A 12,964-nucleotide genomic window follows, 5' to 3' on the forward strand; every position below is an offset into this window, starting at 1 on the left:
CCCGCTGCCTCCCTGCAAGGGCACGGACGGCGCCGGGGCGGCACGCGTGCTTTAAGGACGGGAGAAGGGAAGCGCCGCTCGGGAAGAAAAGCCGAGCTGCTCGCAGGCTGCGGGCAAGGTGCCAGGAGCAGCGCTGCCCCGTGGGGAAGGATGCGCGGGGCGCGGCGGAGCCAGCCGCCTGCTGCTGCTCTGAGCGCTTTGCCCCGACCCTCCTGCTGTGCTGGGACGTCCTCCCCGCTCGCAAGGCAGAGATGCACTGGGATGTGATAAAGGAACGGGGCATCCAAAACTACAACGCACATTAAAGTCATCAACCCTCATTACAGGCTAACCACTCGCACCATGCATTTTGTATAGACAAAGATCAATAAATGGACAAAGGCAGGAGACGAGCACCATAGCTCCCATTTCCCATTTTTTTCCAGCATTTGAAGCCCTGCAGGTTTCACCAACACTGCCAACCCCAAAGCTGCAGGAGATCTGTTTGCCATCTCCCATTGCTCTGCACCCCACAATGCAGGGCTTGGGGCTGCACAACCCCTCTGTCCCACGGGCACACAACCTGGTAACAACTCCAGCAGCCCCAGGATCCCCGGGTGGTGCCAGCCCCAGGGAACACTGAGCTCCCTCCTCCTACATCAAGTTGGGGAGAAATCTGGAACCCAGCAACACAGCTTCTGCCACTGCCTTGTATATGGAGGTGGTAGTTTTGTGTTTGGTGCAAGTGTTAGGACACAAAAGCAGTAAAACTCAGATGCGGATGCTCACGTGGTTCCAAATCCAGCAGTAAGACCACGGATGTTTTACAGGAAACATCTCATTGACATGAGACCCCACAAGGCCCTATGTCACAGACTTGGCTTTCCATATGCAAGCAGCACGAGGGAATTCAATGCAGCTACTCATGGTAATGCTGACCCATGCCCTACACCAGACCTCACCTCTGAAGCCGCACACGGAGCCCTGGGACTGGCAAGCAGCACCTGACCCTGCTCCCTTCCTGACCATGTGTCCTACACCCAAACCCCCTCACGTGTGTGGCAAAGGCATCCCTTCTGAAAGGCTGCTGCTGTCCAAAGTGACCTTTTTCTTAGAGATGCAATGGGGAGAAGTTCAGTGCGATGCATTATGTAAACATTTATTTACAGGAGTAGCGGCTAAAGTTTCCATTTTACCTCGGGGTAACCTGATGCGCGCAGGAGACAAGTGCTTTGAAAGCAGACCCAGCCCCCGCCAAACAACTGCCCAAGAAAAATTACTGGAAGGAATTCCTGCTCCGATGGGTGCTCGCAGCACACGGGAACGGAAGGGTGCAGCTGCCCAGCACCAGGGTGAGAGAACACTGTGGTGTGGGAAAGGGACTTCTTACACGGGCACAGAGAGATGGGACAAGGGGGGACGGCTTTAAGCTAAAAGAGGGGAAACTGAGGTCAGATGAGAGGAAGAAATCCTCAACTTAAGAGGGCGGTGAGGCGCTGGCACAGCTGCCTGGAGCTGTGTGTGTCCCAGCCCTGGAGGGGCCCAAGGCCATGGATGGGTGCTGGGCAGCTGAGCTGGGGGCAGCCAGCCCATGCAAGGTGGGGCTGGGGGGTCCACCTGGGCAGCATTTGGCTTTAGCAGGACACACGATACTCCCCTGCTCTTTGAATAGGGCACTGTCTTTTTTATTTTCTTGTTTTCAAATGTGCAAATTAGACCTTGGATAACAAAGCTGATCAATGCTATTTTTTTTTCTTTCTCCTGAAAACAGCAAATATTAACAAGTTAAAAAAAAAAAAGTGATCAAAATCTCCTTTCTTAGCCCATCATCTTCTGGAGAGCCTGGGAGGAGTCCCAGCATCCCACCTGCACCATTGCAGTGATGGATTCAGCACAGCTGGGCCCAGGGCTCCCTGCAGAGCTCAGTACAACATGGGGCTGTGCTTCCCCATCGAACTCTAAGTCCTCATCCTCAAAACAGCACCAAAAAAAGAGTTCATGTCTTCACCCTATCCACAGGCATTCCCAAAAACTTCAAGCTACAGCAAAGGCTCAAATGTAACTTCTGGAGCTAAAACATCTGATTTTACACTGAGCAGGCAACAGTTTGCTCCGACCACAGGCAAAAAAGTAATGAAATGATTCCTTTTTGTTCTCTGCTGCCTTAACAAGTTCCCTCAGCCCATCTCCTAAGGAAGGCTTCCCTCACACTTGTTGTAGAAGCACACAACAAAGAGCCAGCAGCTAAGCCCAGCGATGTTTATTGCTTACTAATGCATGAAGATGGGAGCTGGAAGCCAGACCAGACAACAAGAGAGAAAACCAATTAGGATTTCATTTGAAATCCAACTAGAAATTCTTGGATACCATTTCTCTACAAAAGATTTGCCTTAGTGGAATTACCACTGAGCTAGACTTGACAAAAATGTGCTTTCTGGGCATTTTTGTATCCCTGCAAGAAAAAAAATTCCACTGAATTCCTCAGTGCTGGAGTGGAATAGCGGACAGCACGGAGGCACAGCGCTCTGCGTGCGGCTGGAGCCATGTACCTGAGCACAGCACAGACACACACAGCCCGGCCGCAGCACGAGCCAGCCCCAGGACGCTCACTGCAAGCAGCCTGCGGGGTTCTCAAAATCGAGGCACCATTTTCTTTAGAAGAAACCAGATTTTAAAGAACTGGAAAAAAAAAAAATTGCTTTTTACGTGCAACTAAAAAGCAAGCGGGCATTTAGCACAGAAGCAAAGCTGATAAAGCCTCCATCCGCGGGATTCTCGCTAGCACCAGGAGGTCTCATGACTGGGATAAAGTGTCTTTATGGAGGTGTAAGGGAGCGTCAGCACAAATGCGGATCTGTCCCTGTGTGCTCCTGGGGGCTGCGACATGGAACAGATCTCTCGTTTAAGACCGCGGATATTGAGACCGCAGCAGCTCAACTGCCCCTCTACCGCCGTCACTGAGTCACGATAAAAGATGCTTCAAATGAAAACAGCTATTAAAGTAAAAACCTGCCGCGCGGTTAAGCTCCTGGAACATTGGTGTTTGTTTTGCATCGCATTTCCAGGCGCAATCTCCTATAAATAAGGCACCAAACAAACCTCCATAACACCAACTGGTACTGCAGAACAACGGGGCATTTTCCCCCTGCCGAACAGTTCTGCAATTGTGCACCCGCGGCCGTGCGGGCCGGCATCATCTTTCGCCGTGGCTATTAAACATGAAGTGTAAAGAGTTCAGTGTTGTGCGTGCCGAGTGAAAAGTTGGGAAGAAAATGGATGCAATACAAATTGCTTCTGATACATACAAACAGCTGCTGGAAATAATTTTCTGAAATGACACAGAATTGCCCAGCTTGGCAGAGGAGGGCTGTGCGGGGAAGCACGGTAGCACTCAGGTTGGACAAGACCTCTGAGATCCCCAGAATTCAGACATCGAATTCTCTGTATTTATCTTCAGCTTGAAGCCTTCAGGGCTCCTACTTTCATACTCTTCCAGGCAGCTGACAGCACTACAGCAGGTTTTGTTTCTTTTTCTTTTTCTTTTTTTTTTTAACACAAATGAAAACTTGAGATTCTCAGCGCATTCCTTCGGAATGAGATACCCCCAGAAAAGCTGCACGGTGCAGAAACAAATTACCGACGCGCTCCAGCTACGCCTGACGTGCCGCGTGATTTCTGCACCAGCAGCGTAAACACATTTCAGGGAACATCTTTTTCTTGAAAATCGGATAGATGTATCAAGAAATAAATAACGTTTGAGAGGATGAAAAGCCAGAGCGTAACCCGCTGCTCGTTTATGGCACGCAGCCGGTGGCTCCTTGCAGGATGCTGTGCCCCCGGAGCCTGCAGGTCAGGATGACCCCTGGCGGATGGAACACCCTGAGAATATCACACTGCGGACACTCGACCCACAGCTCAGTGCCACCACGGCCATAAGGTCCATCTGGCCCCAGCGGGAGCCCACTGCTGCCAGGGTGCAGGCTGCCACCTGCTTGCTGCGATTAAAACATCCCGTAATAGTCATGTTGTGAGCTTCATAAGGGAAAAAATGCTGCCTTGGTGGTGACAGCAACACAGCTGGAGCAGGCGGCGCGGGCCGGAGCGCTCCTTGGCTGTGCTCCACGGCCATGTAATTGATTAAGGTGGTTGTGCTTGTGACTGAGTGATAATTGAGAAACCCACTCACCTCCAGGTAAGCGTTTGCCATTCAGATACGGAAAAAAAAAAATGTTATGGACCCTTTGTAACATGCTGCAAGCAAAAGAATTACAGCTAATATTAAAAACTTCAAGAAACCTCGCGGACCAAACAGGACAGCTTACTGCCTTGGCCATGGTGTGACCCCAGCACCAGAAGGACGCAGAGCTGTTGGAGGGGGCCCAGAGGAGGCTAAGAGGATGCTCAGAGGCTGAGCCATTCGATGATTCACATTTTTGGTTAAGTTATCGGGAGTGTCGAACACGCAAGGACCACAGCTTCAAGCGTTCAGCTAAGTCATCCCCGGCACAAACTCCAAGCAGTCACACTTCTCAGAAATTGCGTCCAGTACTTCCAAGTCTTCCCTTTCCCTTATGCCAGGTCTCATTTATCTGCACAGACAGCACTGCTTTGTCTGAGGTCTATGTGATCTGTTTTTCCCGAAAGAAAGAAAGAGAAAAAGCTGCAGCTGCTCAGGGTTCCTCCGAGAAGGAGGAAGCCAGATGTAAGCAGTTATTCTCCACGGATTCACAAGGATCAGTGCATGAGCAGCATTTTACTCTGTCCCTCATGTGACTGTTTAATTAGGTGTTGATTCACTCAGTCATGAGACACAAGGAAGCAGGGCTGCAAGCCCTCACGTCAAAGGAAAAGTAATGCCTGTTCTGCCAGTTTTTGTATTAGCAAAGTACAAAGGGGACATCCAGTTCTGAAAAGCAGAACTCATGTTTCCTTACCCATGAGCCAAACCATCAAGTCTCTTCAACCTTTCCATATGAAAAAGAAAATACAGCTGAACCTCTCTGGAGGTGTCCCATCCAGATCTGTTCTCCCTGGGAGCAGCCCGGGCACCCTGCTGCGAGCCCAGGCCAGGCTGCTGCTCTGCCTTCTGCTTGTTTCTTCAGCAAGAACACCGCTGGTTTTGCTACGGGTTTCTTCTGGGTGTAACAGGATTGCTTCTTCCCAAAGAGCTCTTCTGTTATGGGGTCCAGTTGCTGTAGCAACAGGCTTTAAAAACATCGAAGCAACGTTCAGCACACGGTAAACCCATTCCACAAACTCTGTATATTTGTAATAGGGAAAGCTGGAGGACAATTATTTATATGTGCTCAGTCCAGCTGAAGTTTAATGTGAGGATAATCCCCAAATACTGCTTTCAGCCCAAAGCCCGGTGTGCGCACGGCGTCTCAGCTCGCTGTGTTACCAGCTCACTGACAGACACAGCCCATCACGTTATCAGAAGACACCATTTTCCCAACAGAGGCCGCCCTAAAACCCAGTGCTACTACAGTGCATTAATGCCAAGAAGCTTTCTTCTTGAAGAACCCTGCATTAAACCTTTAATTTGTAACATGTCAAGAACTGCGTTGGTAGCCTTACCCTCAGCTGCGTAATCTGGCTAAAAAATAAAAATAAAATGTAGACCCTGGATCAGCAGCTTATTTAGAACACTTGCCTAATGCTGAGCACGTGAGCGGTTTCGTTGGAGCAATGAAAGTACTTACACACATCCAGGAAAGCACAGGGCTGAAGGAGAGCGCTGACTCAGCCCGACTGCCCCCCCAGATTTCACCCCAACCCCATCTCGGTTACACAGGAACAACAGCAAATCACAGACAGCGGGTGATCGTACAAAAAAGTGTAACAAACAAACAGGTGAGGGACAGCATCCCAGCCTACAGGACGCACCACGACCCAGGCCCCAGGAGCACTTGTAGCAGAGCTCCTGCAGCAGCACCGGGAGGGCCTGGCCCTGCGCTCCAGCACCCACAGCACTCACGGCACGGAGCCCTGCAGCCTGCCCGCACCCCGAGCTCCAGCTCACAGCCTCGGCTTCCCTCCCTTCCAGCTCCTGCGTGGTGTGCGGTCCTGTGAATGCTGTAGAAGCCCAAAGACAGCTGCCAGGAGCCTGACTGCTCAGTTCTCCAAGGCAGGAGTCACGCTGCTCAATTGTTTTCCAAATTAAGTGTGCAAAGGTGACCTGAAACTATTTCAGGTAGATCTATATAGAGCAGGCACTAAAGGCACTGCCTGCCTTCACTTTTACGTAACTCATAAGGACATGAGGACAAACAAATGCAGATGCTTGAGCAAGCCATGCAGTCATACAACTTCATTAATGTTCGCAAAATAATGTGCCCTGCCAGAAGACCGGCCCAGCTTCTGCCCCATGTGCATGAGATTGGGAGGGTTTGACTCCCCGGACAGGAGAGCATTCCCATGTGTGTTCCGCTGTCAGCCAGCCCACTCCCTTTGGTTCTGAAGCTGCTGCTTGGTCACTGAACCGAGCTCCAAGTCTTCTGCTGGGACTGAGACCAGGTGCACAGTTGTGCTCTCTACTTCTCTGGCTTTCTTTCTCTTTTCTAGGCTTCTCTGCATGCTCGAAGCCCTCGGTTTTAAAGAACGCCAGGAATGGCAAAGACGGCACAGGACTGACCATTGCCTTGTGATTGTTAAAGAAAAAAAAAAAAGAAAGAAAGGGGAATTACAGTCTCTAGCATGCTGGGAGGAGGGACTAGCTCCGGGCTGCACAGGTACGCTGCCTTTTTGTCTGTTACTGCTGATCAGGAAAGACACAGCAGCTACAGAAACACCAACCCACATGGGATCCTCTGTTCATCTGGAAAGAAAGTTACAAAGACAAATCCTTCAAATTAAGGGACTGAAGTACTTAAGGAAGATAGATCACATACAAAAAGTCACTTTCACCCTTTTTTAGACAACATTTATTCAAAAAAAGATATAAGGCCTAACATTCACGGCCAAGCAGACAATGAATTTTTAACTCAGGAGGTTCTTTTACAGCAAAAATTGCAAAAGAAGAATTCACATGAGATTCCAGCACTATTTATCCCAAACCCTAATCCAAATCTAATCCAGATCCAGTCTGTTCAGGTCAGTGCTGTACAAAAATAGACGTGAATGTCAAACACGCTGAGCAAGAGCGGAGCATGGCCAGAATGGGCTTTGCACAACATGTCTGAAGGAATCACGCTGTTGTTCCAATCTACTTTTGAAAGGCATTCAGCGGATCTTTTGTCCCTCGCATGTGATCCTTGCAGTTGGCTGAGGTCAATGAAGAGTCCAACAGGGAGCACAGGAGAGTGCTGTAACCATCGCATGACCCGGACACAGCACTGGGTTGGTGCTTGCTGCCTTCAACTTGTAATTACACCACGCACAATGCTGCAGTGAAAGACTATTCCAAGAACACATCCGCTTTGAAAGAGTTTACAAGATCAAAAAGAACAAAACTAAATGGACTTGGAAAGCTACCCTGTGACAAGAACTTTAAGAACTAAGTAAACCTGACACACCTGAGGCAATACTGATAGCCAGCATCAGTCAGCTGAGCAGCCAACCTCCAAACAAAAAAAACCGCGTCTGCAATCGAACTCAGCATGATTTTAAAGCTGGGCGGTGTGCGTCCTATTTAGCAATTATACATGAGCCAGAAGTACTTTCATTATTAGTTAGATACCCATTCTGTATGTCTTCATGAGAAAGGGTGTCCGAAGTGATGTTTTTAATAGACTCCAATGGGAAAGAACATTGAGGTACTTAAAGCCCTTCAACACATAACTGCATCTGAGGGCCTTTTCCACTGCAGAGCAGCTGGACTGGCCAAGCATTGTTGAAAACTCCACTTGACAGATCCATGCAAGCTCTGAGCATCTTTAGGAAACAGCCTCTGTGCATACACCTAGCCTTCCTTCCTCTTAAATCTTGGTTTGTGATAAAGAAACAGCAGGTTCAGATCCACGTGCTCTCCTGGCTATCGGCACTGAAACCCAGCCCAAACGCACACCTTCCTTATCACGGGATCCTGCTGGAACACACACTCCAAGCCAGCTCAGGGTCAACAGAAACACCTGACAAAACCCGCATTGTTCTTCAGGGAGAGGTTGTGCTTTATCAAGATGTACGCTGAGTGTACATTCAGGAAGCCCCTTTCTGGCAGCAGCAGTGCCTTAGAGCAGAATGCCAGGCACCGGCGGGCAGCACAGCTGGCCAGATGTGGGTGCAGTACCCCAATGCAGCACCACACAGCTGGCCAGATGTGGGTGCAGTACCCCAATGCAGTACCACACAGCTGGCCAGATGTGGCTGCTGCACCCCAGCTCTCCTCAGGGACTCCCCAGGGCTGCAGCTTGATGATCTCCAACTCAGCAGCAGCACCTGCATCTTCTGCAGCTCACACCCCACATCCTACCACGAACAAAGCTCAGTTATTATTCTCTCTTGTTCCTCTGGTGTGGCACAATCACTTTGCTCTCCCACTCAAAAGCATTTTCTTGCCTCATTCTTTTTCTCCATATTCAGGCTGTCCACATGAGCATGTGTAAGATGTGGGAACTAGAAGAAGGGTAGCTCTGCGGGCACCCCGCTGCAAGCCAGTAACAGCACCATGTGAAGCTATTTATTCTGCTGCATCAACAGGAAAGGAAGGTCACGTGCTGGACAGCAATAGCTGTCAGTGCCACGGGGATGTTTCAGACTGGGTTGCTGGGTTTTTTTTTTTGTTTTTTTTTTTGGAAAGGAGCTGTTGGCACAGCAATTGCTCTCTTGGCTCTTCCTTTCTCTTCTCCCTTCTCATGCTAGTGCATGTCATTTGGAATGACAGCAGTGACCCAAACAGGATGCACCCTGCTGCTGGTGGCAGAGCGACAGGGGATGGGGCAGCACCCAGGGGGAACCGTCAGGGAGCAGAGGCAGCACTGGGGGTCTCAGGCAGCACAGGGCAAAATTAAAATGAAAAATGGAAGAGAAAGAGAATTGAACTTTAACCCTTTTACTCCTCTGCATGTGTGAAGACATCTCTGAAGCAGAGGACCAAACAACAGGGCAAGAGATACCATCAGTGAGAACATCACCCCGTAACATGCGTGCACCAAAGCAAAGCAGCTACACACACACAGGCACCTCCTTGCTCTCTAGGATCTCTTCTTCCAGCTTGGATCTCCCTTTTGCCAAGCCCCAGGCTGTGCCACCGAAAGCCTTCACACCTCATGGAGATATGCCAAGGCTGAGGGTGCTCAGCGCATTATAGGAACGGGTCATTTTGTATTTGCTTTAATTTCAATTTGTTTCTCCTTTTAAAAACTGTAAATAGAAACAACCTCTTGACAAACAAACTCCCTATTCCCTGCACATTTTCCCCTCCGACTTCTCTGTCCCTGACAAGATGAGAACAACTGGCTTTCATGAATTTACTTTACCATTATCATTTTCAGTTACATCTGTTTTGGAGAAAAAGAGGACATGGGTCCATGCTCAGTGTCCCCCGTGTGACAGAAGGCACACACAGTTCAACCAGCACCCTCGCTGTCGCAGCTTCTTAACCCTCCGTGCTGTCAGTACAACAATTTCCTTTTCTACCAAGAAAGTAATTTCCAGTAACTCGTAGCAACTGAAATATCTTTAAGCACTGAAAAAAAAAAAAAAAAAAAAACCACCACCAAAAAAACCCAACCACTTTTTTCTGTCTGACTACTTCAGCCTTACGTCGGAGCACGGGCTGCCTTAGCATAGGAAGGCAGTCAGTGCTGTAAAACACTGGATGCGTTTCTTTACCTCCATCTTTAAGGAGTAACACTGTTATTTCTCCTGCTGGAACAAGAAAATTCTGGCAGAGATATTCCCTCACAGATCTCGATGTTCAGATAATGTCACTCAATGAGAACGAGCTTCTGGGAAGGAAAGAGCACGCGCCCCGTGATTTGCAGCTGATGTTCCCTGCATGCACAACCACACGCAGTTTATCGCCTCTATCTGTTTTCCACTAACACCTGAACTAATACCATTTTTCTACCAATTTCCACTATCAGATTTCACAGAAAGGATTAAATAAACCGTTCGGCAGACGTCTCCAAACGGAAAGGACATTTTCTAGGTAGGCCATCACAGGGGGCATCATGGCCAATAAGATACACTAAAATAAAATCTCACTCCTGTCTGATCGTTCATGTGTTAGCTAACTGCTCAGACGTGCTTCCTTCTCACTTACCCTCCTCTCTACGTCACCGTTACCCAAATCACAGCAAGCCAAGTGCTAGGCCCATGATCTTTGGAGGCCTGTTTTCTTCTAGGGAGGAATGCCCATCAGGCCTGAGAAACAACAGTTTGTAGTAGTCGGTGTGTATTTTAGTTCTAGCTAGAAAGCAGAGCAACCCAGCAAGCCGGGACTTTGCTATTCCTTTGATATCCCTGCATAAAGCCAGCTCTCCCCTGGGTCCCAAGGCTAGGACAGAACCAACAGAAGCCTATGGCAAGGCAGCCGCCCCTCTGCGCGATGCCCAAACACGGCGCTTTGCTGCGAAAGTGGAAAAGGACGCAGGAATTTGGGCAAAGACACCGCTCGGGCTCAAACAGGCACCATGCCAGGATCTTCAGTCAGGGCTGAACCGAGCTCAAAGTTTCTTCATTTATCAACTAAAACAGATGGCAGACAACTGCAGCTTGGCTCCTCTTTCTTTCCAGTTATATGTCACACAAACTGAAAGTTTACGTTTTGTGTTTTGTTGACGCTACGGACGGACCAAAGGAACGACACTGCCAGCAAAACACACCGAGCTGGGTGAGTACCAAGCACCACGAGTGAGCAGGGCCTACATTAAAAGAAACACGACTGCTTCTGTGATGGATTTTACTCATTTCAGGTCAAAACCACTGCTGAGGTTACCCAGGCTGTCATCACAAAGGCATCAGGTAAGGCTGTAAAATGAAGAGCTTTCACATGCACTGCAGCTACTTTAGTCCAAAAGCAATTCTGAACTAAAAAACACACTGCACTTGTGGGCATGCTAAATGCATGCACTGTTAATGTTCTATATGCAGTCCGTGCAGTATTTTGTGCTGCAGTTCGCATGCTCAAACAAGTTTCTCTGTAGAGCACTGTACTCTGAATAACGATATCTACAGAAGCTATCAGCTGCAGAAAAGAAAAAGGTTTAACTTCTTACGCAAACGTGCAGAATTATCTCAATGAAAAGCTTCACTTGGGCACCAAGCAACAGCACAATGCTGCAAAAATAAATAAAGTTTTTGATACAAAGACTACATAGTAACTGTTCGCACTTCCCCAGAGCAGAACACATTGGGGCAAGTATTTTTAGATATAAAATGCAGTCACCCCGTGCATTTGCTGTGCAACTGAGCTCTGCATTTTTCCTAATGTTACTCACCAACATGTGATCTTGCAGACGTTCTGCTCCAGATGTAGCAATAGGAGAGAACACAGCCCCTGCACATGAAACCACCGCGTGCGTTCCTCTGTGTGCGTACAGCATGCCTCTCCTGTGGTCATCTCACGCATTCAGCCAAGATGACAGCAGGCTCCAAGTCACACTGCAGCAGAACAGAAGCCTGAACATGTCCAAGCTGTCAGTACCAACAGCCGCTAACTCTAATGCGTGCAAACAGCAAAGGATAATTCCTTTTGAAAGCACACAAAGGGAAACTTATTGGTCAACCAAAGGAGCTGATGGTTCCCAGAGAGTAAGGTCTGCAACCCATGTCAGCTAAATGCACCTTCAGTCCCCAGAAGGCAGTCAGGGGAATTGCTTCAGAGAGGAGGAAGGCCTTGCAGCAGCCAAACTGGTGCAGACACCTCACCTCCTCACGGCCCTGCAGCCTTGTCTAGAGGATGGACAACACAGCCCCTATCAGTCTGCAAAAACACCTTTGGACAACATCTGCCAAGGCTAAGCTCCTGCAAATGTAAAGGAGCATTTTTATTCTGCCTCCACATACAGGAACCATGATGAGAAACCTCCCACCATGCAAATTGGAGGCCAGCTCCCGCTGAGCCAGGCAGCAGGGAACACCCCGCTCCCTGTTGGATCAGGCCCACGGCAGGAGGACAGCAGGCCTGGCAAGCCAAGGAAAGCTCAAAGCAGAACCAAAGGATTCACTCAGCAACTGGTGAGATCCCCACCAGTCCTGCAGAGCTTCCTGAGCATGGTATGAGGCCACATTCTCAGTTGTGAGTCAGCTGTGACTTGGTCTTTTTCCCCCTTTCGGATGATAGAGGCCCAGCAGCGATCCCAGCGGTGACTGCAGCCCACGACTCACGCACCACAGCCTCTCCCAGAACCATTTCTGCATTAGAGGAAGGAGCTGAAGCTGGAAGGGGAACAGAGCAGGCCCAGAAGCAGTGCAGAACACAGACCACAGACCCCTTACCACTGCGGGGCATGAAAGTGACTTGCGTGGCTTGCAGCCCTCCACCAGAACCACCAAAGATTCGCCCATGCCCAGAGCAGCTCATGGGGCCTGTTCTCTGCGAGCTTCTGCTTCCACAACAGAACCTCACTTCCAGCACTGGAAGGTATGCAAAAGCTCAGATGACAGGAAATGCAAAACAGAATTTGGCAAGAAGAAGTACTTTGGAAAACAGCGTTATATTTCAAAATACAGGCCAGAGTCATCACGGCAAGACAGAAAGCTGAGCAGAAATCAACATTTATTAAAAGCCTGCCGCACTTAAGCAAATTAATGCAACCCAAAAGCCAAAGACTCTTCCAGAGATATTACAGAAATTATGGATTAAAAAAAAAAAAACCTTAAGAAGTGTTAAAGGGCAGAAATGGACCCAATAAAAGCACAAGAAAATTCTGATGTTTTAGGATTTGAATATCTTAAATATGATGGGACAAAAGCTTTTCAAATTCACCAGATACATGGAAATGACGACAAGCTGGAGCGTCTGCCGCGTACGTCCAGCTAAGGCTGGTTTTGAAGGTGCTAAGACTTCGAAGCGGCAGAATTCCAGCAATCTAACAACCAC

General features: G+C 48.9%; 1 protein-coding gene across 2 annotated transcripts in view; it reads right to left on the minus strand.

Annotated features, from left to right (window-relative positions):
• Window positions 1–12,964, minus strand: part of FNIP1 (folliculin interacting protein 1) — a 60,963-nt gene that overhangs the window by 42,851 nt on the left and 5,148 nt on the right. The gene's annotated exons all lie outside the window — the stretch shown is intronic.

Source organism: Numida meleagris, chromosome 12 (assembly GCF_002078875.1).
Source record: "Numida meleagris isolate 19003 breed g44 Domestic line chromosome 12, NumMel1.0, whole genome shotgun sequence".
NCBI lineage: Eukaryota > Metazoa > Chordata > Aves > Galliformes > Numididae > Numida > Numida meleagris.